Source organism: Dreissena polymorpha, chromosome 6, assembly GCF_020536995.1.
Source record: "Dreissena polymorpha isolate Duluth1 chromosome 6, UMN_Dpol_1.0, whole genome shotgun sequence".
NCBI lineage: Eukaryota > Metazoa > Mollusca > Bivalvia > Myida > Dreissenidae > Dreissena > Dreissena polymorpha.
Genome location: NC_068360.1, coordinates 36,496,428 through 36,517,501, shown reverse-complemented (window position 1 = coordinate 36,517,501; position 21,074 = coordinate 36,496,428). Strand labels below are relative to the sequence as shown.

The window sequence follows — 21,074 nt, the reverse complement described above, 5'->3', positions numbered from 1 at the left end:
TGAATTTGTTTGACAAAGGCATTGACACCATTAACACCAACATCAATGAAGTACTGGTGTCATTGGCCGAAGCAGTTATTTGGAGAGCGCGAAGGAAGAACACACCATGGGTAACCATGAAGATCATGGACCTATGCGACAGAATAATCGAGCTGATGCGAAAGAAGTACACAAGCCTAGACTTTTGGTGTCATCCCAGCATGTGTATTACCACAGCAAGTGTATCACCACAGCATGTTTATTATCCCAACATGTATATCACACAAGCCTGTGTATCATCCTAACATGTGTATAACCCAAAAATGTACATTATCCCAACATGTGTACCATCCCAGCACGTATATCATCCCAGCATGTATTTCATCCCAGCATGTATATAACCACAAAATGTATATCACTCCAGAATGTATATCACCCAGAATGTATTTCGCCCCCAGAATATATATCACTCTAGAATGTATATCATCCAAGAGGTTTTATCACACCAGAATGTATATCACCCCAGCATGTGTATCATCCCAAAATGTATATCACATCAGCATTTATATCACCCAAGAATGTATATCACTCTAGCATGTTTATCACCCCCAGAATGTTTATAAACATCATAATGTATATCACATCAGCATTTATATCACCCCAGAATGTATATCAGTCCAGAATGTATATCACCCCAACATGTATATCACCCAGCATGTAAATCACCATAGAAAGTATATCATCCCAGAATGTATATAAATCCAGCATGTATATCAACCCACAATGTGTATCACCATAGAATGTATATCACCACAGAATGTATATAACCCCAGAATGTGTATCACCACAGAATGTTTATGACCTCAGTATCTATATCACCCAAACATCTGCATCACATACAGCATGTGTATCACCCCATAATGTATATCACCCCATCAAGTGTATCTCCCAAGTATGTATATCACACCAGTATGTGTATCATCCCATAATTTATATCATCCCGACATGTATATTACCCCAGAATGTGTATCACCCCAGAATGTGTATCATCCCAGAATGTATATATCACCAGCATCTATATCATCCAAGCATCTGTATCACCCCAGAATGAGAATTTATATCACCACAGCATGTGTGTCATCCCATAATGTATATCATCCAAGCATGTGTATCATCCCAGAATGAATATAACCCCAGCATGTGTATCACCCCAGAATTTGTATCACCCCAGCATGTGTATCACCCCAGAATTTGTATCACCCCAGCATGTATACCACCGCAGCATGTATATCACCTTAGAATGTATAACAACCCAAAATGTGTATCATCCTAGAATGTATATCACCCCAGAATGTATATCAGCCCAGCATGTTAATCAGCCCAGCATGTATATCACCTAAAATTGTATATCAGCCCAGCATGCATATCACCTCAAAATGTATATCACCACATAATGTGTATCACCACAGAATGTATATCAGCCCAAAGTGTATATCACCACAGCATGAGAATCATCCCCAGCATGAGTATCGCCTCAGTATTATGTTCACCCCGGCATGTATATCCCTTCACCATGTATATCATTCCATCATGTGTATCACCCCAAAATGTGTATCACCTTAGAATGTATATCACCGAAGAACGTTTATCACCCCAGAATGTGTATCACTCCATATGTTTTATCATCCCAGCAGATATATCACCCCGGAATATGTATCACCCTAGAATGTATATCAACCCAGCATCTATATCACCGCAGCATGTCAATCATCCCAGATATTTTATCACCCCTGCATGTGTATCACCCCAGAATGTGTATTACCCCAGAATGTGTATTATCCCAGAATGTATATCACCTCATCATGGGTATCATCTCATAATATACATCACCCCATCATGTGTCTCACCTCAGAATAGATATAACCCCAGCATGTATATCACCCCATCATGTGTCTCTACCCAGAATGGATATAACCCCAGTATGAATATCATCCCAGCATGTATATCACCCAAGCATGTATATCACCCCTGCATGTATATCACCCCAGTACGTATATCACTCTAGCAAGTATTTTACTACGGCATGTATATCACCCCATCGTTTACATTACCCCAGCATGTTTATCATTCCAGTGTGTTTATCAACTCAACATGTAAATCACATCAGCATGTATATCACTCCAGGAAATATAGCAACTGAGCATTTATATCACACAAGCATAGGTATCTACTAGCATATATCGCCCCACCATGTGCATTACCTCAACATGTATATCCCCTTAGCATTTATATCATCTCAGAATGTATATCACCACAGCATGTATATCATCACATATTGTACTTCACCACAGCATGTCAATCATCACATCATGTATATAGCCTCAGCATGTATATCACCTCAGCATGTCTATCACACCATCATGTATATCCCCCAGCATGTATATCACACAGCATGTATATCACCTCATCATGAATATCACCTCAGCATTTGCATTACCCTTGCATGTATATCATCTCAGCATGTATATCACATCAGCATGTATATCATCTCACCATGTTTATGACCTCAGCATGTTATCCCCTTAGCATGTGTATCACACAGCATGTATATCACCTCAGTATGTATATCACCTCAGCATGTATATCACATCAGCATGTATATCACCTCAGCACGTGTATTACTCCAGCATGCATATCTTCTCAGCATGTATATCCACCAAGCATATGTATTACTCTAGCATGCGTACTGCTCCACATGTTTATCATGCAGCATGTTCATTTAGCTATAAACTTGTTTATAATCTGCGCGACTCGAAACATTGCTTTTTGAACATTATTTAAGGATGTTCGATCGTTTCCACTTTACGTTAATTGATTCACTATATCGTAAAAATTACAAACGTTTGTATATTTTCACGGTTTCAAAAGATAAGGTTTGAATAAACGAGTGAAAATTCTAGTTTGACTGTTTTGATTATGCGCCTATAAATTTTCGGCATTTACATATTTTCGAGATTTACTGCAATGAAACCAAGCGTTCGATTGCTTGACGTCACTTCGTGATCGACATCGATGAAACGCTTGCTTACGCTGTAGATGTTATTTTCTGTGCAAAAACAAGCGTCTATTAATAACGAAACGATAACTTGTCAACAATGAGAATCAGATACATGGCTTAATAATTTTCATTTAAAATGTCTGATTTGGATATAATTCGGAATACATAACGAAACTTAAACGGTAATTTTTTTAAAAACGTTCCAAAGCACAATGTGGATTTCAATAGAAATACTATTTCCACCGACAATCAGGATTTCCGGTATGACCACTGTTATTTTGACGATTTTTCTATCGAATCGTCGGTAAGCGTGACCACATGTGACAACAGCGATGCCAGTTGGAAAATTGGTAGACGAGTCGTTGAACTCGACACATTGGCCGAATCGCTTTCAGCATGCAGAGCTTGTCAAGTGCCATGAATTTATTTAACACAGTAGAAAGCAGGGATTTCGGACTGGCATGTGTTTTGGACATACAGTGTAGCAATTGTGGTGCAATAAATAATGTGGCTACTGGATGGAAACATGGCAGAGTTTATGACATGAACACAAAGCTTGCATTGGGTAAGACCTTTTTGTATTTTTGGTGCATTGGTGCATTATATCATGATTTATTGTCAAAATTACTGATACTTTTGAATACATTCAGATACTGGTAGTTATCTGTAAGTTATTCCTGAGTTGTCTACATGCATACATTTTTTTATATTGAACTTGCTATATTTTTCCTTCATATTTTGTCTGATTTACTGCCAGTTAACACAATTACAGTAGAATGTGAATGGTTGTCCTTATTTAAACATGTATACATGTATTTTAAAGTGACATGAGTTTATTTTCTTCCTGCAGCCCTATTTATTAATACCGTTAATAAATATGAAATTTTACAAGTTTACAAAACATAAATATTCTCAATTCGTCAAATACGTATTGGTTTTGAAAATAAAGGGCTTAAATTAATTATTATTTGTGTGTATGTAGATCACTAGGTCTTATAAAATTATGTAACTTTTGTAAATTATTGACATTATTTCATATTATTTTATTCCACATAAGCATATTTTAGCATTGTGCATTGTCAACTGTTCTGTCATTTACTGCAATCTGTTTCAGGTTAATCAGAAACTGGGTGTTTCACCTGGGACTTTCACATCGAAAATGGCCCTTCTTCGTGACCTTCAGCACAAAAAAAGAAAGGCTATAGCTGTTACTCGTGCAGCAAAACAGCGACGCATAAGACTCAAAACTGGAACGGTATTTTTAATTATGGGCATTTTATTTTTAAAACACAGTATTCTTCATTTGTATGCCCCCAATTGGCGACATAGTTTTCGCACTGTCCGTGGGTCGGTCGGTCAGTCTGTCACACTTTTCGTGCCTGCTCTCTAATTCTAGTAGTTTTCATCAGCTCTTCACCAAACTTGGTCAGAAGTTGTGTCTAGACCAAGTTCGAACATGGCAATGTGGGATCCTGGGTTTCTTACAATTGTATGGATTATTTACACGGTTGTCCTTTTATATAGTTACAAAGATTGAGTTTGGGGCATCCGTGTCGTGTGGACACATTTCTTGTTTGAGATTATTTCAATAGATCCATCAATTATATATGCAAAGTAGTAGTAATATTTAAAAGCATATGCTAATGTTTGTAAATTGATTATTGTAAAAGCATAAATGTGCTGTGTAATCATTTCTTTAAAAAAAATCGGAGATAACCCATGAAGGTGCAAGCACATTTTCCAATTTGAAATGCTGTTTTCCTGTTCAGGCATTCAAATGACATAGTGCAAGAAGTACGAGAGGGTCCAACATACTGTTCAAACATAGAAGACCAAGATGTTAAAGTTACAACTATACCCCCACCTGTACACAAGCCTGGTCCAGCAGGGCTAGACACTACTGGGAAGGAAGGTGTTGTCTTTGATTTGGAAACAAGAGGGTTAGGTAAAGTTTATTTTTAGCATATTCCGTATTCACAGTGTTGCACATACAGAAGTTTATCTTGGTCCAATTCAGGTATTTAGGTACTCTAAATCTCCAAAGTTGAACTTCTATTAAAAAATATACATATTTACTTGCATGTGTAACATAATTCAACCTGCTACTGCTGAGTAACTAAATGAGAGATATCGTGTAAATTGTTGGTCAACCTAGCATATGATTGAATTGCAACAAGAGTTATGCTCAGAATAATTTCTCATTTTGTATTCATATAATAAATGATTCTTAATCTTTATTGATAAAGTGATAGTAAATACCACTTAGATGATGCAATGTTACATTACCCACAACTGGCTATAGTATATTATTGTGCATCATTTTAAAAATTAAACACTCTTCTCTTCGCTTCTTCAGATTTATGAATAAATAAGGTGCCAAAAACTTACTTTCATATATCCATGAATCGAAGAAAAGAGCGTTTCAATTTTCATGATAACGGTTATTATGCCCCCCCTTGGAAGAGAGAGTTAATATTGTTTTGCTGGATGTTGGTCTGTCGGTAGATCATTTAGTTTTCGATCAATAATTTGTCAACTTTGTCACAGATTGGTTTTTAACTTTCCATGTGCATAGGAATTGGACAGTATATAACCCCTATTTAAATTATGGTCACTTGGTCAAAGGTCAAGGTCACAATAAGTGTGAAAATTGTTTCCGATCAATAACCCTTCAACTGAAAAATTCTCTTAAACCACAATGCATAGAGAACGGATGTGAAGGAATCTCTTCTACGATTGTTCAAATTAAGCTTCAAAATAAGTCCTGTCCTGGGGGGGTGGGGGCAATGTTTATCCCTTTTATGTTTATTGTAAACACAGCAAATGCATTTTTAGAAGTTTAGATTGTACTTGGGTGAGCGACCCAGGGCTCTTTGATTAACGGAGCTAATATGGATTCTGTGCAATTTCTATGTAAAAATTTTTTTTTGTTTTTTCAGAGCGTACTTCTCACATAATTCAGATAGCTGCAGTGCATTCAACTGGTCAGTTTTCAACATCATATGATGCCAGAGAAGAAGATGTCATTGAAAGCGTCAGAAATAACTGGAGTGACAGTTGTTGGCGACTCTGTGATTGTCAATGGACAAACAGTAACAGCTGTCCCCATCAAATCTGCATTGACAAGTTTAATAACATTCTTACAGAAATGTTCACCAGTTATTTTAGTTGGGCATAATATAGAGAGTCTTTTGATTGTAAAGTGTTGCTCCATGCTATCCATACTTGTGGAAAAATGTCTGAGTTTCAGCAAAATATTTGTGGCTTTTTAGATACTTACCAAATATGAAATCATATTAGCGAAAAAATTTAGTTAAAGGCGTCATTGGTGAATTATAGATGGCACATGGCGCTCTACAGGATGTTTTAGCTTTACAAAAGTTAGTGAACTATGTTCCTCTTGACCAAAATGTTGTAAACAAATATTCATTCAGCTATGACCGAGCAGTATTAGCATACGATGTGTAACTAAATGTTGCTTCCAACATCAAATCTTTGCAAGCCATGATTGATACAAAAGTTATAAATGTAAAAGTCAAGTTGTTGCAAGGAAAGTTGCAGGAAGTGGATTGCAACTTAAACATTTGAGTACTGTATCAAAAAGAAACGGACTGAGTGGTTTGAGGAGCCCTCTGTCAGAGGTTACACACGGACAAATCAGAGTAACAAAATCAGAGAAAAAAATATGAGCAAAAGCGAGTTATTTGTTGCCTGACATCTAACCAATTGTAATTTACATCTTGTATATAGATAAGCTTTGAAATCTAATAGCTGTTACATATTTTTTTTCCTTCTCGATGACAAACATAGTTGTGATTCTTATGTCAGTTGTATTTCTCATGTTTCACCTAAGTTGTAAGATATTTTTGGCAGTGCATTAAACCACAGATGGTGTGTGAAACATAATTGCCCCGCTAATTGTATTCTATGTTGTTTTTTGTAGATGTACTAATCTGATAAAAGTATGTGCGTAGTCTGAATTTTGATTGTTGTTGCTCTCATTAGTAGTTGTTGTGTACATGTGTATCCTATATATGGACAACAACACATTTTTGTTAATGAATTGCAAACATGGCTTTGCTAAATGTGTGTGATTTGTGTCACATATTTTACATTGTTCTATGTCCGAATAACAGTGAAATAATCATTATCTTGAATTTCATAAATTATAATTTGGCAAAGTTATCTGATTGTATAAGAAAACCATGAAAAATCAGCTTCAGATGGCCCCCAAAAAAGACAAATGTATTTCTCATGTGTCCAGCTTTTGACATCCTAAAAGAAGCCTTATTATACATGCGAACAACATAAAAAAATGAACAATACCTTTTTTATTGACATTCTTTTTGCAGTATCTGTAACAATGCCGTTCACTAAACAATAGTGTATCACAGCACAAAGCAGTACTATTTGTAAAAAATTTATATATTAATTGATGTCTGGTTTTTAGCTCCACTGGCCAAAGGGCAGCGGGGCTTATGTCATGGTCCTGTGTCCGTCGTGCGTGCATGCGTCCGTGCGTTAACTTTTCCTTTAAACATCTTCGTCTCCTAAACAACTGGTCCAATTCTGATGAAATTTCTCAGGAATGTTCCTGGGGTGAACCTCTTTCAAATTTGTTGACATTATGCCCCTGGGGTCAAATTTGACCCTGCCCCGGGGGTCACTTGCTATTTTGTGAAAACTTTCAAAATCCTCTCGTCCATAACCATTGGGCCTAGGGCTATCAAATTTGGTATGTAGAGACATCTAATAGTCCTCTACCAAATTTGTTCAAATTATGCCCCTGGGGTCAAATTTGACCTGCCCCGGGGGTCACAAAATTGAACATATGCTTATATAGGGTCTATTTTGTGAAAACTTTACAAATCTACTCGTCCATAACCATTGGGCCTAGGGCTACCAAATTTTGTATGTAGTGGCATCTTATAGTCCTCTACCAAGTTTGTTCAAATTATGCCCCTGGGGTCAAGTTTGACCCTTACCCGAGGGTCACAAAATTGAACATATGCTTATACAAGGCCTTTTTTGTAAAAACTTAAAAATCTTCTTGTCCATAACAGTATGGCATAGGGCTACCAAATTTGATATGTAGTGACATGTAATAGTTCTCTACCAAGTTTGTTCAAATTATGCCCCTTGGGTCAAATTTGAAACTGCCCCGGGGGTCACAAAACTAAACATATGCTTATAAAGTGCTTATTATGTTAAAACTTTAAAAATCTTTTGTCCATATCCATTGGTCCTAGGGCTACCAAATTTTGTATGTAGTGACATCTAATAACCTCTACCAAATTTGTTCAAATAATGCCTCTGGGGTCAACTTTGACCCTACCCCGGGGGTCACACAATTTAATAAACGCTTATAAAGCGCCTATTTTGTGAAATCTTTAAAAATCTTCTTGTCGAAAATCATTTGGACTATGGCTACCAAATTTGGTATGCAGTAACATCTTATGGTCCTCTACCAAGTTTGTTCAAATAATGCCCTTTGGGACAAATTTGACCCTGACCCGTGGGTCACAAAATTGAACATTATATCTTGCTTATTTTGTGAAAACTTTTAAAATATTCTTGTCCTTAACTCTAGGACTCAGGGCTACCACATTTTGTATGTAGTGAGATATAGTAGTCCTCTACAAAGTTTGCTCAAATTATTCTTCTGGGGTTAAAGTTGACCCACCCCAGGGGGTCACAAAAGTGAACATGTGCTTAAATAGGGCCTATATTTAAGTATTTGCACATGCCGAGAATATTTGTTTCAGCCTTTTTTCAGCAGTGGAGCGATACAGGGCCATCATGTCCCTCTTGTCTTTTAATACACATCACACAGTTCTAAAAATAATAATTTTAAAATAATACATATGTTCAATTTACAACCCACAACATGGGTAACAGGTGGGAGGGGTAATTTAAGATGTTTATTTGAACATCAACATTGTTTTTTCATTTGTTACATCTGAAATATTTTCATAACAATGTACATTATTAATATTTCTACGTGTATCACATTTCAGTTGATAATTTGAGTGTTATAGAGCAGTTATTACATAGATATGTTTTAATTACTATTACAATGTTAGTCATTATATTTTTTAAATTAAATCCATATTAAAATGTCTGTAGCAAAAAAAAAATCCACGGTGACCTATCAATTTCTTTTCTTCATTTTAATGCTAAGCTAGTTTCCTTTCATTATTGAGAACTTCAAATGAATATGAATATTACATCAACAGAAATATGTATCTGTATTGCATGTTATCTATTTTGAACTGTGCAATAAAAAATTCAAAACAAACAAACAACTAGTCATACTTATTTCTCATTATTTTTTACGATTTCCAATATTTTTGGTTTTCAAAGTGTTCAGTATGATAACACAAATGTTACAGTTGCTAATCTAATACAATCTCAATATTACTATGCCATTTTAAATGTATTTAACACAAACATTTTACCGTACCCTCAATTTTATGCCCCGCAAAAATGACATTTTTTCAAACGCACATGGCATTTAAAAAGCTTCGTTATCTCAGAATTATCCACGGTGACCTCCCTTTTTTATTTTATATTTATTTCAGATACAGATCCATTAATCACCATACAAAAAATTATAGCATTCCGGATATTTTGAAAATTTTCACATCACGATCGAACATCCTTAATATTAGGCAAGTAACACAAAGTGAAACAATATTTAAATACGCGATTCTGCAACGGCGTATTATCAAGCCATAGAAACAGGATGATATATAAACAAAATTGTAAGATATATTGGATTCTGTACCAATTATCGCCCGATGAACTTGATAACAAGGAATAGTATGTTGGCTTTAAATTATACGTTTTAAATACTCCGATTTGAGCAAACAATACTTACAACGATATCATTATACTTGGACTAAACAAACATCAAATTCAGGAAGTCACCATTAGTAGTTTATGTAAATAGACTACTCACATGTATTTACCATGCAAACTAATTTTCGGTTTACTCATAGTGTCAAATTGTAAGAACTTTTTATTATTTGCGGTCAACATATATATATATATATATGATTTAATATATGCACTAAACTTGAATCAATGAACTATTCCACCTCAGCATTTGCATCATCCCACCATATTTATTACCATATGATCATATTACAGAGCTCCAAATAATTTCATTATTGCATCATTGAAAAAACTACGTAGCTTTGACATATTGAAGTAATCGTTGTATTATGATATGGTACATTACTTGAAGAAATATCGAGTCGCTGCGATTGGGCTGGCAGGGTGGTTGAAGATTAAACTAACAATTAATAGTAAAAAGTGTGTATATTGTGTAAAATATTTACCGGGTTCATTTGTCTGGACAGGTAGAGGATTCATAATCGCGATTTTGATAGCGATCTCGTTTTTAAGAAGTGTTGATAACACCGCCTCATAGGAAACTGGAATCCTTGAACAAATCTGCCTTTCCCCTTGTTCATTTATGATCGTTTCGATCCTTTTTGACTTTGTTCAACTTGTTTTGCAAACAAATACATTTGCACGGGCGTTTTGTTATCAAATATGAACATAGATGATAAGCGATTGATCTCTTGCTTGATACCTGTAAATGATGTTTGTGTTGTTAGTATTCCATTAAGCTCCTCAGCCTTAAATGAACTTGCCTCTATATAGGCCTTGTTGTTCTTTTGGTCAAGTAGTTTTAAGATGCGGTGTTTCATTTCATCCACTTTATCTCTTGTTTAAGAAAGGTTTGCTATCCTATCATTTAATTCGTTCTCCGATGTTTAACAGTCTGCTATAATGTTGTCAGTTGCTGATTCCATTATTTCCAATGTCCTCTTCAATGTCTGACATTTTTCTTCGTCTACACTTTCTATTTCATGAACTCGGTCGAATTCCCGATGCATTTACACACAGGTACTGCAGCAAACCTTGTCATGGTCTTCACAGTAAAACTCAATATTCATTCCGTGCTCTTCGCATATGTCGGTACCTCTCATCTCCACGACAACAAATGCTGTATTCATGCCAAGAAGACTGACAATTTCATGCTTTCCTGGTCTATATATAGTATGCGGTTTTTTGCACTCATCACAAAGTAGCTCATTACACTCCTTACACAACACCGTAGCGGCGTTTGAAGACTCGTTTCTGACAAAGGGCTCGCATGGTCGTACAACACATTCGCTGGTATCTGCGATTGAAGAACCTTGGTTTGAACGTGTTTGTCCACCAGTTGCGATTTCGTAAGTGATCGTTAGTTGAAAATTCAACTTCTACTTTCGATTTCCGAACCAATATTTTGTTATAAATCCAGCATGTACAAACTATTGAAATAAACTATTATTATTTTCTCTCGATAAGAAAAGCTTTGACAAAATTAGTGTAATGATCAATACTATATTACTGAATTAAATAATCTAAACCAATCGAATATCCACGCATGTTAAGTTGACAAAACACTTTTGTGGGATATCAAATATCTTCGGGATATTTTAGCCTGTTACCAGGCTCGTACTAAGATAGCACGTAGTGTCAAAGGCAGTTAATCCAGACTACGGATCTGTTCTCAACTGAATATCATTAACTGCTCAATATCTGATACCGACTTTCTCCGGAATTACTCCGTAAAACAGTTCTCGTATTGTTCATGTTTTTATCTTGTCTTCAAACTGCTAAAGCGCGACCCGACTGTGTTATGATTATAAGGCTATAAACGACTCGCTGAAAGAGCAATGTCTAAAGTTTGTTGAACAAGTTTTAAGCATAAATACTTGGAAGAATGCCTGCCAATAAATAATCGATATTGCATGATCCCCTTTAAGCAGATCGAATAGCTTGAGCGACCCAACTCGGTTTATTAGTTTCGTATATTAACGCTTGACCAGTGTAACATGTATACAGAGTACCAATTATATGTTTCACAAACTATTAATAATTTTCCGTATCGTGCATGATAAACCGTTATACACAAAAACGATAATTTGTAATTACTTCTCGGTCATGAATGTTATTTTGCTTATTGAAATATAATGTACGAATGGTGATTCAGAAGTAATCGGACTGCGGTTGTTATTGTTAAACCAGTTATGCAAATTAACACACAATAGGGTCAATCCGGGTAATATCGGACAATCGGATAACTTCAGACGATTTGTGTATAAAGCAACGTAATTGCATATTTTCTAGATAACTGTTCAGATCAAACCATTTTTCAAATTAACTATGTGTAAACTGCGTGTCTAAAAATACAATGTGACGTAATACATAGTGTTTTTTTTTGTAAATTCTGGTAATGCGAGCAACTTATGATATTATCCAAGTTCTCACTGATTTTTTTTTCAATTTAGTAGTACCAAACATTTTCTCATTTATTTTACAATCGCGAAACCAGAACAACATAGCTAGGTGCAGCTTTTTGAGGATGAGAGTCCCTACAAAAGCAACCCTTATCGACACTATAGCCAAAAATATATTTATACTTTGATCTAGTTAATCTTACAAATAATCGTTGTTATGCTAGAAATACCAAAAATAATATATGTACACTCACAACAAAGGTTGGCAGTCGGAGACATTCTACCGGATACAGTACTTGAAAATGACGGTTCGTCCAATGTCAGTTTCCAATTAATCTTCAGCAAAAACTAGTTTTTTTCATGACACGCTTTCAATTGTTGAAACACGTGACAGTACGTCGTAATCAAATTGTGACAAGATACAAAAAATCCATGGAACTGGTCGAGTTATCAGGGTGATCAACTAGTTTAAATAATCGGCGGTATGTGATTGCGAATTGTCGTGGGGAAGTATAATAGCACTTATTTCTACGTCATGCCGCACGCACCAAATCGTAATACATGTTGCAATAAAAAATCGTGCGCATGGGCGAAACATTTTATTAATATTATTTTAATCAAACATTGTATGAATATCACTTTTTCGGTACCAATATTTGTATTTACATACAAAATAACTTGACAAATATAGCTTAAGCTGATGCACCCATGTTTATCTAAGACGGCCTCAAAACTTTACTGATAAAACGTTGCGTCTGAAGACGTCTTCCTATCCCTTTCTTCGTCGTCTTCTTACGACTTTGTGGTAAGAGTTTTCGACCAAAGAATATGCAGGGCAACTTGGGTGTAACTTAATCGGTCAACGAAGAACACGATCGACCACCTGTACATCGTGACGCAGTTTCGTCGCTCTCTTCAGACCACCGTTCCCTTATGGCCCCATTGAATCTGAATCTGAAAAATAATTGGACAGGGGGTCAAGTCAACGCCAGAAGTAAAACACAGCTACGTTGAAAGAAACCAGAAAAAAAGCAAGAAGAGTTAAAAGTCATTTTCTTCGCAAACAAGTTACATGTCTCAAAGGAGCTGCTTCAAGAACAGACGTGGCAGAGAGTGAAAAAATGAGTGACCTCAACATGTCAATAAGTTCTGGACCCCGAGTCACACACCTACAATGAGTTAATATCAACTAAAATACCGGTGGCATAAACGTGTAAACATAATAAGCTAAATTAAATTAAACATCTGTTGAATGTTAATATTTATAGTTTCGTCTACATTAGATTAATGTTAATCTTTATATTATTTGGTTCAAGTTAAACTTTGGTGTATTTGTCGGTAAAACATCATTACACATGTAGATGAAATAGGTATATTCTTACGGTGTCTGTAAATTGTTGGCACTTACATCATAGTCTGTTTGTGTATCGAAATTTTCGGACACGAAAAAAATATATTTTATATTTAAGTGTCACTCACTTCAACAAAAAACAAGATAGGAAGACATATGCCCCCGAAAAAACGCTTACTCGAAACCAAAACGCAGATTTCGAAACCTAAACGCGAACCCTAAGTTCAAGGTCAAGGTCAAAGGGGTCGAAATGTGTATGCGTATGGAAAGGCCTTGTCTATAATCGTATAAACACGTTCAAAAACGATTCATGAACAAGTTCAATAAATTTGTTTAAAAACGAGTATAAATGACAAATGGCTATTCGTAATGTCAAAACAATCTTATAAACTTTAAGTTCATCAACCAAATGTTCATTAACATTTGGTTTGTTTCATGAATGAAACTGGTCATAGAATACACAGTAAATGAACTTTGTAGATAATTAAGTACAGTTCAGGGTATTTGTAGAAATTTTCTGTACATCTTGCCAAATACTTGGCATTATATTATTTCAATGAAACTAACTTGTTACAGTGTACCATGTAGGGTCCAATATTTTGTTGCCTTTTTAAACATTGTGACCAAAGAAAAACATGACTCATAATAAACAATAACTAATCTCTTTTCGCAATATTGTCAATTGTTATTAAATAACAAAACATCTTAACTATGGTGATAAATAGCATCTTATAATTTAGAGTCATATTGAATGCATTATCCTCTCAGTTTAATGGCTTAAGTCAACATATTTATTTAACTCTTATGGGTGTGAATTTTCATGTTTTAAGTTCTTTACAGGTCATAAACTTAATATTAATAATTTTGTTGAATCTTGATCATGACATCTAAATGTTGAGTTCATGAATTGTTCATGTTCATGAACTGAATATGATGTTTATGAATAATTTATGAACAGTCATTGAATCTTTCTCGGGGGAAGAAACAGTTTTATCTATTATGGACAACTACTTAGAGATTATTTAGTTAGAAGTACAAGACATTTCAAAATTGTTAACTGAATAGGATTACTGTACTTGTTATTTGATTCCATTTCAATTGGGCTATTTTTCATGGATGTTATGAGTGTAAAACTTGTAATGAAATCATTCAACGGGTTTCAATTGAAATCGCCTGGTATGACAATTTCGAAAAGAGTTATACAAGGCAGTTATTTAAAAATATTGAAGGCAGATCATTAAATTTGCATGGATATAATCGTATTCAACCATTCTGAAAAATCCTATTGAAAGTTTTTACAGTTTTTGTAGATGATTAATATTGTGTGAATATTACAAAGCATGTGGTTATGTGATGAAACCATCATTTACCATAAATATATCCTCTTGGGAGGGTGAATTTAGTTTTGAGCTATTGAAAGTTTTTTTTACAGATTTAAAATATAATCGGACTATAGAATAATTTGAAATAATTTGTTATTAGCACGCAATCTTGTCAAATAATTAATTCAACTCAAAGGATCGAATGTTTTACAAATCGCATACTAAAGAGAAATATAAAAGAATACAGCTCCTATTGTTCTGTTCTCACATAAAACGTTATTTAAGTGACATAAATGAAATTGAGATAAGATAAGTGACGGCCCATGGTGTCACATTTATTCATAGAGGGTGTTTTCAATACACAGGGGTGGTGTCAATAAGTTACATAGCTGGGCCATTACAATGACACGTGCAATGTGTATGATTGATGTTGAATTACTAGTCACAATTTTGATGGGTTGGTACTCAATAAAAAAATCCCTTCGGTCAAAAACAAAGCAAATTAAATTTACTTGCATCAAAATGCGGCTATTGAAATCTCTAGTCATATTTAAAAAATGCTTAACAATCAACAAATTTGACAATAGGTAGTGTTTTTTTAAACGTTTTGAGAATGAGGCCGGGTCCCTTTAGATTGGAAAAATTTGCGGCGTTTTGACTAAAATTGGGAAAATTAGCGTTGGTGTTGTTTTGCTAAAAATGCTTAAAAAATGAGGATACACTTGTTCCAGTATTATATTTACTAAGGTTGAATTAATATGGATGAGAGCTGAACAAAATATTGAGATGACTTTTTTTTTGAAACCTTCCATTGGGAATGTTAAGCTCCCATTTGGGAAAAATATATACTTTTTCCATTGGGAATAGGTCCGATAACCGGACCCGATTTTGAATGAAAAAAAACTGCATCCCAGTACCATAGACTCTCTTTAAACGAATAACACAATAAAATCAGAAAGTGTCGTCCTTGATTAGTTTATTCGCATTGCACAGGCTAATCAGTGTGCACAGGCTAATATGGGACACCACTTTTTTGACATGCATTAAGCCCCGTTTTCCCTGAAAGCAGCCCATATGTACAGATTTCAATGACAAACTGGCCAATGTCGTCGCACAAGTTGTTAAACACTATTGATTACATACACACACTCGCTTTCTGCAGTGTACCAGTGGTGAAGCATAAACAGACAGAGGCGATGGTTATCGTTCTTAGCGTAGTTAAGAGCAGACTGACTTGCAACGCATACCACTAACCTTAGTTGTCCGCAAGCGAGCAACTAAACGTTACCTAACTTTTGTTTTCTTAGCCTCAACGGCTAAATTGTCTCCATCTCGGCACGTACCTTGTAATCAATTTATCTTTCTACTTTAACATTTCTTAAATTGAACATATCAAACCAAGGGAAATTACGTTAACCTCAACACAAACTACGTAATTCAATAACCTCGTTCATGTACATATGTCCATATTATACTTTAGGTTTCATGTTTCAAATTGACTCGCGAACATATTCATTTTAGTGTTAGTTTATCACGGCAGTCAAACGCCACAAACACATTTCAGGTCTGATCACCTCAAGTTCGTCGTAAGCTTTGTACTCTTTACAATTTATAAATGAATCTTATGCGTCTGGGCGTTTTATATTCCCATTCATACAGAAGATTATGTTTTCAATGAATGCAAACCGTGCAAACACCAAACACGATTGTTTTCCAATCGCAAATACTGGTCAGCACGTATTTGTTTTGAAACACGTGTATCGTTTAAAGACTCAAACATGAAGATCTACCATATTGTGAATATTCCTTTCAAAAACAAATGTGAGTAAAAAGATTTCGTATATTCTAAACAATAAACGTATACGACACTATTTTACAACAAACTTATAATCCTGTGTAACGATTAAGATACAGTGGCACTGGAAGTGCAAATGTGTTACCAATGCTTAAATTATGCTCAAACTTTACATATTATGTTTTCTAATATTATATGATTTATGTTTATTACTGACTAAAATCAACGCGGGATAAACATTTATCGGCGGGATGGCACACACCACCATGGAAACATGACACATTAATATATAGCTGTACACAGCTTGCCGATAAACCTAGCTGAACAAATCATGTCCTTATTTGATAAGTATGCAAAGCTGATTCTACCCTTATATAACTTGATGCGTTGTTTGTAATTTGGTTTTCTGCCATACATAAAAGTCCGAATAGCACAATTTCCTGCATGTGAAGCTGGACATCCTATAGTGTATATTTATGTAAGCAGATGTAAAAAGTACCATTTTCGGGTATACACTACAAATATATATAAACAAACCTTTTTGGCAAAATAAACATAATGAATATTGCTTAATGGAATAGATTCTTCAAAAATATATTGTAAATATATGATCTAATTTTGTACAAAAGCATCAACATTTTCAATAGGCTCAAGTAATTATTAATAACCACAACACAGCTTGTAAACTGTTCGAACATTGAATGGGATTAAGCACTATTTAACCGCATCTTTGAACATGTTTTGAATAATGATATTTAAGATATGATATTTATGATTATGAGAGAATTATCACATTAATGATATTTGTGAATCGAAGAATTTCAAAGGAACTTGTTCATACATGTTCGCATGTATTAAAGTGTTTGGTTAAATATTTTAAATTAGTAAATATCAACATTTCAAATAAAGAGCTCCAGAAGAATACAATAATAAAATCCAATAACGAAAAAAATAGAAAAAAAAGTGAACCGTACCTGGGCTCGACGCAGTGAACCTCAAAGTAATAGTCCTGCTCCGAAACCACTCAGCCATCAGTGCATCTGTCGTATTTTTTTTATAAACAATCCACATATTGTCACACAAAATAACGATAACAACTGAACTGCCCGCATTGTTTAATAGTTTCGCGATTGTTACTTTTAATGATTTAATCAATTGTTAATAATTGTATGAATCTTTTACGAATATTATTCATAAATACACTTTTATTTCGCTTAATGTTGTACATTGTTCATTTCTTGTTTGACTTTGTGACAAAACGTTTAAAAACTCTCAGTTTGAAAAACTCTGAATTGTGACACTGTGAAGTCCTTCTATTATGTGTGTCATGTTATTTCAAAATCGGACTATATTAGCCTACACTGTCTACAAAATTTGGACTAAAAAACAATGTGATACTAACATTATTAAAACACAAAGTCTACTTAATTGCATTTATGAAGAAAAATACACATGATAGTTACACAGACAAAACGTTGTGATATTCAATTAAGTAATCAACTAATCATGACACATGTTTTTACTAAAAGACATGACATAACAATAACGGAGCACATACATATTCCAAACTAGTAGATTCCATATCGTACATGATGACACCTGGTCTGTGCGGCTCGTCGTTGTTCATTTCAAATCAACAACGTTGTCATATGTCCAAATATCAGAGTCTGTCTGCGACAGGGTAACGTATAATTGTTTTAATCCATGGCGTTTTTTTCATAGCCGTGCGTTTGTTTGTATAGTGTTGTCTTGTGTAGTGCATTCGTTTCGTTGCCTATTGTTTAACAATCGGTGCCTTTTTATAAATAAAAGAATGCATTGTGTAATTAAAGTTTTCTCTTCTGCTAGTGCAACTTAAGTTTCACTTTATTTGTTTTTGAAAACGGCACGCATATCAAAAATAGTACTTATTTCGGTATTTAAGTGTGGCAGTCGGACAAAGACCATTCGGTAATAATCCTAACCTTAAGCATTATTTTATGTCTATGTTGACATCATTCATTAAATTGAACACAACATAGAAGAAATTTTGCTCATCCTAGTTACCAAGTATGACAAAAATTTTGCGGCGGTTTCCCGAATATAGCCAGATTTAAAACTTAAAACGATAAGTATTATAAGCTTATTTTCAAATATAAATGTGCGGCCCTGTGGAAAATGGCAGTTTTCTCTCCGCTTATTTAAGGACTGACCGCCGTTTGCAATGCACGACTAGTAGACAATCCAGCCTCAAATGCAGCAAACTGAGTATAGCGGTCACCAGGCTAAAGCGGTCAATATAAAGAAGTGAAACTCCTGCTGCTGGAGCATTATTGAATTCTCATTATACACAATTAGTTAGTCCTTTATTTAAGCAAGTGACCAATTGCCAAAACAGTACAAAACAGCACAATACAAAACTACATACAAGCCTTTTTTCCAACCCCGGCTAAAATCACTATTAATTACACTTAAGTATAATGAACACTTTACGTAGGCGACCAGTGGCCTGTATATTTGACAACAAAAGCAATATGTCACCGTTGGTTAGCGGTCATATGGCAGTCATTTCGAGGGGCGAAAATATTAACTTTCAAATTAATATGATCTCGCACCACAGACGCCATAGCGTCATTTATGTGTCTTTTGAGCAGCTTAAACATTTTATTGTGGTAAATGACTTTGAGATAATAAATGCGATCCACTGTATCAAAACAAATACTGGTGATTTAAGAGGTTTGTATTACTGGGATACCTACGAGAAAATCTTCAAATTCAATTATATTATTATATGCAACATGTTTTTAATCATTATCGCTTATCGAACGGCCGATAACTAGTACCCGTTAACGTTGATTTTAGAAATAAAATAATGAAATATGGATTCGAAAAAGACATTATAGGATCATTTTTCAACTGATCTTTCTAGCGAAGACGCCAATTTTACATGCAATCGAATCCATAAATTCCGAATTAAAATTAAGAGATAAAATGGTATGCACTGCATCTTTGTTATGAAACAGTTGGCTTTAAGATAAGTTGTGCTACACCTGACGTTGACTTTGGTGAAAATGATGTCTGTGTCCAAACATTGTTTTATTTTATCTAATCTTTTTTATGCGAATGAAAGTGTTAGCTTACCAACAATCCCAAAAGTTGTCACCTGACTATAGCAGTCACCTGTCTACAGCAGCCACTTTGAACACTTCCCTTTACTTGATGCTGTACACAGGTTGGAATGCATAACGCGAATTTAAACCACGTGAACGATTGTACAATGTAATACCAAGTTAACAAAATCGAGAAATTAAAATTCTGAAACAATTATTTGTTGCAGTAAGATTATATTGACTCAAATGACTTCATGTTGATGAATATGAACTACATAACAGTATTTTTGGTAACAATAGCCGGTCAATATATTTTAATGGCATGAATTAAAAAAAATCATTATAAGATCTGTCAGATTTGAAATCCTCCGATGACAAACATGAGTAGTCCTTATTATCTCGCCTTCTTATTAATAGGCGTTTACAAATGTGTCCGTTGAACGTTTTTTTTTCAGAAGCATATATTGCACAATAATGGACGACTTCCATTCAATCGAGTTTTTGTTTTGAATATAAATAATTATGTACGTTTGTTTGACTGCGAAATAAAATAGTTTTAAAACAGCATTAACTTAAAACTGTTTAAAGCTAGTACTAACTACTCCACGCACTTTGTTCAGGCATATGCTTTCGTTCAAAACAATAATTTGGAATACGTGATAAAATGTAATTTAATGTAAAGTTTCACTCCATGTGTATTTGTATTTCCACTAGGTAGCTTTTATGTCCCTATCGGAGTCGAAGCCATTTCATTAAAATAAAGTTAAACACGAGTCAATCAATCAAGACTGAAAATGAATTTCCGAATCAATTCGTCTGGTCAAATGTTATTCCGCTCTTTTTATTTACTAATCAATATATTTTTAAAAATATTCAAAACCGCAAATTGCAAACTCAAAATGCATTTTTCGCCGTTAAAATGATTAATAAAGGGCTAAATACATATAAACATGTAAATTTAATCCTGAATGAATACATTAATATAACTATACAATAAAAACATTGATGTATATTTTAATGTTAACTTTCTTATCGATTTGGTGTACAAATTATTCCACCTAATATTCCAAATATCTTATACGAGAATTTAATAAATCAACGTTAAATAACGATCAAGTTGTCAGTCAGTCAGATAATTTGTAATAGTATCATTTATCTGCTAAAAAGTTCAATGATATACA

At 34.5% G+C, this 21,074-nt stretch overlaps 1 long non-coding RNA gene across 1 annotated transcript; it reads left to right on the top strand.

The window, feature by feature from the left end:
- The first annotated feature begins 3,097 nt into the window (after positions 1–3,097).
- LOC127835037 (uncharacterized) lies at positions 3,098–4,952 on the top strand. Its single transcript, XR_008028316.1, has 3 exons — positions 3,098–3,602; positions 4,152–4,292; positions 4,807–4,952. It is a non-coding gene; the product is annotated as an uncharacterized LOC127835037 (long non-coding RNA).
- Positions 4,953–21,074: the final 16,122 nt, after the last annotated feature.